The 10,208-nt window shown below is 40.8% G+C and overlaps 1 protein-coding gene across 2 annotated transcripts in view; it reads right to left on the reverse strand.

Annotated features, from left to right (window-relative positions):
- Nucleotides 1–1,129, reverse strand: part of ARL14EP (ADP ribosylation factor like GTPase 14 effector protein) — a 28,456-nt gene extending 27,327 nt beyond the window's left edge. For both annotated transcript variants that reach the window (XM_064576722.1, XM_045893985.3), the window contains exon 1: nt 988–1,129. The gene's annotated coding sequence lies outside the window, so the exon portion shown is untranslated. The remainder of the gene's footprint in view (nt 1–987) is intronic.
- Nucleotides 1,130–10,208: the final 9,079 nt, after the last annotated feature.

The raw sequence follows: 10,208 nt of genomic DNA on the forward strand, positions 1-10,208 counted from the left end.
GTGCCTTACCCAGATACCATTATTATAGGTCCTTCTTCCTCTGGGTCTGCAGAACAATTTAACAGTGCATTCAAATTTTTTCTCTATTCTCAGCTGTGGGAAAGCAGGAGCTATATGGTTTTATTTTCTTCATCACCTAAGGCAAAAGAGGAACTTCAGGGACTTCCCTTTTCATAGTACCATCACAGGTTTTTTTTGTTCTTGTTAGTTTTTCAGTAATATATTAAGCTCTGTGAGGACAAGAAACCGCCTAGTTCCTGTTTTACAGTTGTGGCTTCTCTAGCTTCAATACTAGCACTTTGTGAACAACGTGTTTTGAATACACGTTCGTAAACTGCCACAATCTCACACCAAGGAGGATGAATCTCTCCAAATCAGGGTGGCTAGGTCCACAGGATGCTGCAATTATTCCCACCCCAACAGCATGGTGGTCACAAGCATAACGCCCCTAGCTGACAGCCGCATCGTAACGTTTCAAGCTCCCAGCTACGTCCAAGGATCATTTACTATGTTCATCCTACTGGGATGGAAAAAATGAATACTGATCGGCCTCCGGCCTCAACCAAACAGCTAGGGCTGGGAGGATGCTCATTAAAAAATAAAAAAACGAAACTGGAGGGATATAAGCTACGGACCAGGTTCAAGGCCATCATCACCCTCTTGTAAACAGTACAAGCCTAAATCATAGCTTTGAGGGCTGCGGGTCTCCCGAAAAGAGGCGACAACCCAAGGAGAACACAGATGCGACGCAACTATGCTGGGTCCCGACACAGGGGGCCCGCAGATGAACTGGGGGAGGCCGGAGACTGCGGGGTGGCCGGCTGCTGGAGGCCTCAGCCAGCAACTGGAAGTCCCCCTCACGTGTCTGGGCCTCCTCTCCCACCTCTCCTTAGAGACCTCCGTGAGCCGGTCCTGGCTCCCCCTCTCACCCAAGGGCCTGTCTCCACACTCGCGCCCTTCCCAGAGCCTCCCCCCGGTCCCTCCCACCTTAGCTCGCGCTCTCCTCTGCGGAGTTTGGGCTGCACCGCATCCACGCACGGCAGACTTGACTGCCAGCGTTTCCTCTCCTCCCCGCGCTACCACTGAGAGGACGGCGGATGAGGGCTAGAGAGGCTCAGCGTTACCATAAAGAGACATGCAGGAGAAGCCTAGAGCGATCTAAACCTGGCCGGCCTCCCGGGCCGAAAGGGCGGGGCGGAGTTAATTGGCGGACGATGCAACGTGAGGCAGTGGTTGTTTTAGAAGCTAGCTCAATTTTGCTGTCTGTTCTCTGAGGTTAGGGAATTGGGAGCTCCCTGGGACCATTTCTTACAAGATACAGGCTCAGCTGACTTAGATTGTGTTCGCAAATCTCTGCGCCTGTGCGTGAGGCCAAATTTTTGCACCCCACTCCTCTAATCCCTGGAGAAGTGAATGAGTTACAAGAAGCTCTGGAACAGACTGTTTATTTATGGTCTCACGTTTCATGTGATTTCTTTTGTTCAAGCGAAATCTATTCCAGAATGCATCTCTTTTATTTTAAGCTATAAAAATAGCTATGTTTATTACTTCAAGTAAAATGTAGGCTCCAGGAAGATGCTTGTAAATTTTCTGAGGGAAGAAACAGTGTATTTCTTGTACCCTTATTTTCTGCCGCAGTTTAGGAGCTCAGTTTTTAAAGTGGATTTTATTCATCTAGAGTCTTTGAGAGCTTGTGATCTCTTAGACTGAAGGGTCTCAGCCTTCAACGATTTTCAGGTGTGCGGGGGGGACACCTAAACTATGGTTTTTTTGACCAGCCAAGTGAAAAATGTGAGATGGGGAAATAAGGCATACCAATACCCCAGCTTGCTAGTAATAAGAAACACACCACTGTAGGTTGTTTTAATGCAGTGAGCCTGTCTGTAGTCCTTCTTGCCACTTCCATTCTGCTCTGCAACCAGGCAGGCTTTTGCTGCTCACTAAAATCAAGTCAGTCTTAGAACTAGGGAATGGGAGAAAGGCAAAAACAAGGGACAATCCCCTCAGCTGTGTCTGCAGGAGGTCACATTCAGTCGTTCTTTTGTTACTTTGTGGTTGGTACTTTGCTAAGAAATAATAAAACAAAATAAAATTTACCCCTGCTTTGAAAGAATTCACAGACTAGTGAGAGACAGAGGAGTAAACAGTGTGGTGTGATAAATGCCATAATAGAAACACAAGGATATGAGCAGGATAAAACGAGAGGCATGAAGGCAGGGGCATTCAGGGGGGAGATTAATGCTTGAATTGAGCTGTCATATGGAAAAATAACTGGATACACTGGTGGCCTCCAAGCATACTACTAGTTAAGCTATCCTAGAGGTAATGAAACAGAAGGCTCACAGACCAAATTAAGATGCTTGAATAACCTGGTTTATTGAATCAATTTAAATACCCAGTGAGAAGCAAGGGAAATAATTGGAGTAAGTTGATACTCTTAGGGTGCAAGCAAGTGGAAGAACATCACCTAAATCATGAGTTATGTAATATTCATATGTTCTGTCTGCCACATCAGCGTTTTCCACTGATGATATGCTTATAAGGACTAGAGTTGAGCTTATAGCAAGGAGACCCACAGGTGGAAAGTGCTTTGGGCCAGTGGCATAGCCTGCTCTGTTGGCTATGCAGGGAAACATGCCTGGCCACAACCAGAGCCTACTAGTTAGTTTGATGAACAGACCACTGATTTTATTTGTATTTCTTGGATGGAGCACATACATATGAGACTGTATTAGGTGTCATGGGTAGCTAATTTAGGGCTGACAAAACTTTCAGCCCAGAGACGGCAGTTATTCATACCTTAGTTTTTCTATCCCTTTTTGACTATAAATGACCCTCTTCCATCATATTTTTTATTTAACTTTGGCATGCCTTATAGTTTACTAACTTACTATGTATATTTAACACAATTCTGCCTATGTTTCACAAAGTACATAGTTACTCATACTCTATATAAAACATCCTAGGAGTTTTGCATTTATCTCATAAGCTACTAGTGTACTTAACACTTCTGACTTTCTTCCATCCTTAAGGAAACTGCAAGGAATTCAGTATAGTTGGAGTGGGAAGCTGGAGAGGTAAGTAGACAGATAGTACCCTTTTTGGGGCATAAAAAATTAAAGAAAAAAAAACAGGGTTACCAGAGGGGAGGTGGGTGGGGGGATGGGTGAAATAGGTAAAGGAGATTAAGAGCACGCTTATCAAGAGGAGCAGAGTAATGTACAGAACTGTTGAATCACTAATTGTACACCTGAAACTAATATGACACAGTATGTTAACTATATTGGAATTAAAAAATTTTAAAAAGTGAAAAAAATACTAGATTTTATACTGAAGAAAACTGTAAAACTATAAGGAGAGTGGAAAATAGGGAAGAGGTCCACTCCTGGGCAGGAGGGCCAGGTGGAATCTCTTGCCCTAATGCAGGTGATTAATAATGAGGACCTCCGTCAACTAATGCAGTGGCTCTATGGGGTTAGAGGTGATTTCCCCACCCCCCACCCCCAAGACATTTGGTAATGTTTGGAGAGAATTTTGGTTGTTCAAAGTAGGGGGTGCTACTGATAACTACTGGGGTAAGGATAGGGAAACTTCTAAACATCCTACAAAGCACAAGACAGTCCTTCACAACAAAGAACTGTTGTGATATTAGTAGTGCCAAGATTGAGAAACCCTGAAGTAAGGGATTTATTTATTTTTTCTTTTTTTTTTTAAAAGATTTTATTTATTTGAGAGAGAGAGAATGAGAGAGCACATGAGAGGGGGGAGGGTCAGAGGGAGAAGCAGACTCCCTGCCCAGCAGGGAGCCCAATGCGGGACTCGATCCAGGGACCCAGGATCACAACCTGAGCCAAAGGCAGTCGCTTAACCAACTGAGCCACCCAGGCGCCCTGAAGTAAGGGATTTAAGGAAGCATAAAGAGGATAGAGGTTAAGCAATTAGATTTACTTGGATTTTATAACTGATTAGATATAGATGTGAGGTAGAAGGAGAGAATGATTTTAGGGTTCTAGCTCGGATAACTAGGAGGACAAAGGGTTAGGGAAAATAGAGACAAAGAATTAAATGTTAGACATGTTAAGTTTGAGACATCCCCAAGATGTGTAGTAAGCAGTTGGAAAAAAACAGGAGATGAGAACAAAATTGAGAATCTTAATAAATGTTTGTGCCAGATTAGATTAGAATCTCTACAGATAAGCTCTAAGAATCTGCATTTTTGGCAAGCAATTAGGTGATCTTGCATCATGCCAAAGCTTGCGAACAATAGTTTTAGGTCTCAGAAGAGAGGTCTGAGAAGCAGACAGTGAGGTAGCCGGAAAACTAGGGAAGAGCAGAGTCCCAAAAACCGTGGAAGGAGAGAGTTGAAAGCAGGGGTTTTATTAGTACAAGAGGTTGCTATAAAGTAGTACTGGTCATTAGAAGTATAATGCGAGTCACGTTTTCTTAGTTGCCGTATCACGAAGGTAAAAAGAAGCAGGTGAAATTAATTTTAGAACTCTATTTTGTTTAACCCATTATATCTAAAACATTGAAACATGTAATTCATATAAAATTAATAAGGTATGTTATATTCTTTTTTCATACAAAGTCCGAGAAAGCTGGTGTGCCTTTCATACCTCTAGCACCTCTTGATTTGAACTAGCTACAATTCAGGTACTCAGTAGCTACATGGGGCTAGTGGCTACTATATTGGATAGCACAGCTGTAGAAGGTCAACTAAGAAAAGAACTTAAGTGTAATCTTTAGCTGTAGTAATAACGGTGGTCATAGATAGTGTGATAAGAACTCTTTCAGTGAAGAAGCCAGAATATGCCCAGGTAAAGAATGGGAAGTTAGAGATGATAAGAGCCACCATAGAGAATATTTTTGGGAATATTTGCTATTAATAATATAGTATGAGGGGCTTTTTTTTTGTACTTTTGAGTATGAATTTAAGATCAGATAGCATAATTCAGTTTTTTATGTAAGGTTTAACAGTTATATTTGAACTTCTGCTTGCACAGAATTGCCTTCCCCCTGGATACAACTAGAAAATTGGGCATAATATATGAAGTGACTGTTTTTCAGACATTAGACAACAGACAATACAGAATTGTGATCCTTGAGAGAAGAGAAATAAGGTAAGTCCTACAATGACTCCAGCTTACTGCCTGGAGGGCAGAACAGGGAGGGAATTTAAACAGAGACCAGTGGTTTCACTGAATGGAGGAGACAGATGGGAATTGAGGGAAGCCATTGAGAAGATATCAGAGAGGAGGAAGTGGCACCGAGAGAGGTCTGCCCAGGTGTAGCTTTCCCCTTGTCCTTTGGCTGAGTATTGATCCGTGCAATGAAGACTGAAACTCCATGAGACCTGGCACCACAAAGCAGTAGGCCAAACCCTTTCTGATGCTTGCACAGGGCTGGGAATAGTTTGTGTTCCCATCTGCCAGAGTAGAGAGACTGTAATACACACATTTCTACCAATCAAAACAAGAATAGTTGGAGCCTGGTCAACTTGCTCGCTCTCTGTCTTTCAGGTCTCTCTGCTTAGGCTTGTTTGGTCTTCCTGATAGCATAGTAACCATAGGGTACCTGGATTTATTACATGGCTCAGAGCTCCCAGTGCTTGTGTTCCAGCAAGGTGAAAACTGCGTAGCGTTTTATGACTTATCCCCTGGAGTCATGAATTGTCACTTCCACCTCATTCTGTTGGTTATATGCAAGTCACTGAGCTTGGTCCAGATTCAAGAGGTGGGAACATAGCTCCTACCTCTTGATGGGAGGAATATAAAAAAATTAGCAGATATGTTTAAAAACTGCATAAAATATCATAGTCTAGTACCAAATCTGATAATGACCATCACTTCAAAGTAGTTATGAATATAAATAATATTTCAAGATATCTGTTACAACTTTAATTTGATACAAAAAATCTGTGATTTCTGTTGGTGACTAAGTTTGAGGTATTGTAGACACAATACTGCAACAGTACTAATAATTACAGCAATTCTGAGATACCAGCTGGGAGATAATGTCAGGTCCCACTGGTTAAGGGTTCAGTCCTACAAGACTGCCCCTTCCCCACTTCAGATCCTAATCATAAGTGTTTCTGATCCACTGGCTATAAATCAGGTTCGATTAATTTGCCAGAGTAGCTCACAGACCTCAGGAAAACATTTTACTTAATAGATGCCAGTTTATTAGAAAACGGTATAACAGGAACCACCAGATAAGAGATGCATAGGACAGGGTATGTAGGAAGAGGCACAGAGAACTTCCATGCCCGCTCTGGGGTACACCACTTTCCTAGAACCTTACATCTGTTCACCAACCTGGGAAATTTTCTGAACCTTGTGCTTTTGGGTTTTTAGGGAGGCTTCATTAAGTAGATATGATTGATTAAATCATTGGCCACCGGTGATTAGCTTAATCTCCAGCCCCATTTCCCTCCCAACCTTTGTGGCTTTTCAATAGTCCCTTCATTAACATAAACTATGGTGTGGTTTAAGGGGCTTGTTATGAATCACAAAAGACACTTTTATCACAACTGACCACTTAGGAAATTGCAAGGGTTTTAAATTCCTGGTAGGAAAGGAGACCAAGACCAAATATAAATTTCTTGTTACAGATTACAGTATCACAATATCACAGTACCCTTCACATATATATGTATATATCTTATTAATACACACACACTCACACACACACACACACAGAAAGTACCTGGCACACAGTAAGCTCTCAGTAACTGGTAGCTATAATTACTCTTGCTACTATTTATGAACCTCTCATTATATCTGGAAACACTGGAGTGATCAGCTCACATATGTTCTATCATTCGTGACATGCTATGTTCTAATCTTGAAAGATGGATATTAACCTGAGTTATTATTTGTTGTTATTTGAACTTGTATCTTCTGACTTCCCTCTCACCACTTTGTACCGTCTTTCCTTGCAACGATATTTAAGAGCCGTTTGATTTAAAGAAATGCAACATAGGGAATTTAACGACTGGACAGTAGGACAGATTGAAGCTGAATTTTTAGCTTCTGATTTTTCTCATTTGAAGCAAAGATTTCAGACTGTTGTGGGGGTGGTGTGGGGGAAGGAAATGCAGATCTGTTCACAGCTGCTACTCAAAATACTAGCCATATAACCAGGAGAGAATTTGGCTCGAATTAAAATCCCTGGGCTCTTCATTGCCATCATAATCATTATTGTATCAATTAAGATTCGTTTGCATGTCCACAGTGTGTTTGGCACTACATGAAGGAAGGAAGCTGATGATCACAGAAACAGTTCCGACCATTTTGCTCATGTCTGAGAATGACCCAAATGGTATAAAGAAAAAGCAGAAATAAATCATTAAAATTTTGCAATTCAACAGCACTTGGAATCATAAAATATTAGAACTGGAAAAGGATCCAACAATCCTGTTGCACAGCTTCTTTATTTAGAGGTTGATAAAACTCAGCTCCAGAAATAGTAATATTATACAACCAATATATAAGTGACAATTAGTAAAGGTTACACAACCAGTAAGTGATAGGGAAAGCCAAGACTCCTACCCATGTCATCTAGCTCAAAATGCAGTGTTTCCCCTGCTTTATCAGCCTACACCACAATCTATGAGTAAGAATCATATTCTTAGAAAACCAGAAAATATAATATTACATATAACTCTCTTTTGAATTACTCTCTTGGAAAATTAGGAGTCAAGCCATTCGAGTCTACATGTTTTCTATATTGGCCATTATTAATGAGAGAAGTGGGTACTGATGGTTTTGGTGGGGATGTTTTGGCCTGAGAGGGGGCTTATTTAGATGAACAATATGAACAGTTCTAAATATTTTTAGGGATTATATGAGAGAACCCTCATTAGGCCTTCGGGCAGATCTTTGAAGAGCAATACTGCCTAGAAGCCAGCAGAGGGAGAGCAGAACATTGTTTTGCCAATTTTTACCAAGTTCCTCCTTGCTGTTTTACCTTTTGTTCATTTTTTTGCACAAATTTGATATATTCCGTGATGGTGATGAGAAAAATACTACCTTTTCCTGCTTTTCGGGGGAGGATAGAGAATGCCTCTATCAGTGAATTGGGGTTTTATTGAACTTATTTTTCAACAGGCTATCAAATGAGCTGGGTTTGGAAAGTCCTTAAGCATATTAGGAATTTATTTGTGTGGCTTTCACATGCTTTTCTGCATAATATTGGGTAACTTAAGTGATTTTAAATATACGTAATCAAATATATAGATTATCTTTTAATAACTTCTAGGAGAAACTAACAATGTAATAAGATTTGGAATTCTCTAATTAGTCACTTGATTTTGCTCTGTAAAAGGATGAATGTAAATTGAATCCAGAGAAAGTTTGAAATGTTGACTTTTTATATCTAGAGTTTTATTTTTATTTATTTTTTTATTTATTTGACAGAGAGAGAGATAGCCAGAGAGGGAACACAAGCATGGGGAGTGGGAGAGGGAGAAGCAGGCTCCCGGGTGAGCAGGGAGCCCAATGTGGGGCTCGATCCCAGGACCCTGGGATCATGACCTGAGCCGAAGGCAGACGCTTAACGACTGAGCCACCCAGGCGCCCCTATATCTAGAGTTTTAGAAATAAAGTCCACATGTCAGTTGAAGTAATCATCTACTCATTTTTCCAGAAATCTCCAGTAAATTTATACCTTCATTATTGCTTTGTTTTTGTGTCTTCAGAGTTTGGGGCATAAAACCGAAGGTGATACACACTTGTCCTCACTGAGTTCATGGGAGATCAACACAGAAACAGATCATTAAAAAATTTAATGACGGTATGAGACAATGAGGCGTACGGGTGGGGCAGTAAGAGTGCATGGAATGCAAGTATCCAACCCAATAAGGAGATCTGGAGTGAGTCCTGGAGGAGGGCCACCTGAGCTAAGTCATAAAGGAAGAGTAGGAATGTATTCTGTTTCAATGCATTTTTTAATCTTCCCTCCCATATCCACATGGTTATGTTGAGAGCAGCCATTCAGTAAACTATTACTCTGCATTCCTAGGCTAAACATTTTTGATTCACAAGTGGTCACCATAAACATGCTGGGTTGATCAGTGTCCCTCCCTAGGATTTTTCAACACCGGACCCAGTGAAACTGGAGAACTCTCAGCTACTTTGTTTTCTGCCTTTTGTTAGAGGAAAACAACCATAAGAACTTTGACATTGCATTGACACACATAAGTTGAGGCGCAGACAAGCTCTGGAGAGAGTGCATCCTCCCAGCATTCAAGCCTCTAGCTCTCTTGTTGCCTACGGTTTATGTGCAGCTACTTTCCTGTTCTGTTTCATGAGATACCCCAGTATCCATATAAGTTTCTCTTTTTTCTTAAACTAGTATGAGTTGACTTTCTTTTCTTTGAATCCCAGCTGGTATAAAGAGTTACCAAGGCAGAGAGAGGGTGAAGGACATTTCAGGGGCTGCAGGAGCAAAGACATAGAAACATTAAAAAGCATGGCTTGTATAGAGAAATATAAATAGTTCAGTATTGTTAAGACATAAATGAAAGAGATAAAGAGTGCTAACAGATGAAGTGGGAAATCTGTCATTTTAGGGAATTTAACTTTACCCTGAAGGCAATAAAGAGCCATAGAATAGTTTGCACAGTGACATTTTGAGGTCTGTGGTTTAGATGGCTTACTCTGCCAGGAGTTTCTTCAACATTTCTCTCCTCTCCGGGCCTATGATGTGCTGACTTTTTATGACTTCACTGAATTACTTTGTAACAGTGTGTCTTCCCCTCCATTCTGAAAGTACCGCTAGAGCAGGGGCCATATCTACTTTGTTCATCATGAATTCTCAAAATAAGTAAATGAGGTAATTTCCATCTTAGTACCTGGAACACATGGTTATACAATAAGAATTTGCTAAGTCAATAAATGAGTAAATTGTGATGAGATAGAGGAAATAAATTCATGATATATATTGGAAATAGGGCTTTTTGAGTTTGATAAAACTAGCTATATATATTGAGCACTTATACATTAAGCGGGAGGCTGAGGGTTTTGCATGCATTACCTTATTTAATCTTCATAACAATTCTCTGTGTAATGTGTATCACACTTTCCCCCATTTTACAGATGGAGGAAAAAAAGAACCTTAAAGACACTGAGAACTAGGTAGAACCGTATGAATTTGCCATCTAATAACTTGCTGTTATAGGTAATGCATTATGAGCAGAGACCTATTCA

Source organism: Mirounga angustirostris, unplaced genomic scaffold, assembly GCF_029215605.1.
Source record: "Mirounga angustirostris isolate CCGP_5_RB_7025 unplaced genomic scaffold, mMirAng1.0.hap1 SCAF_13, whole genome shotgun sequence".
Taxonomy (NCBI): Eukaryota; Metazoa; Chordata; class Mammalia; order Carnivora; family Phocidae; genus Mirounga; species Mirounga angustirostris.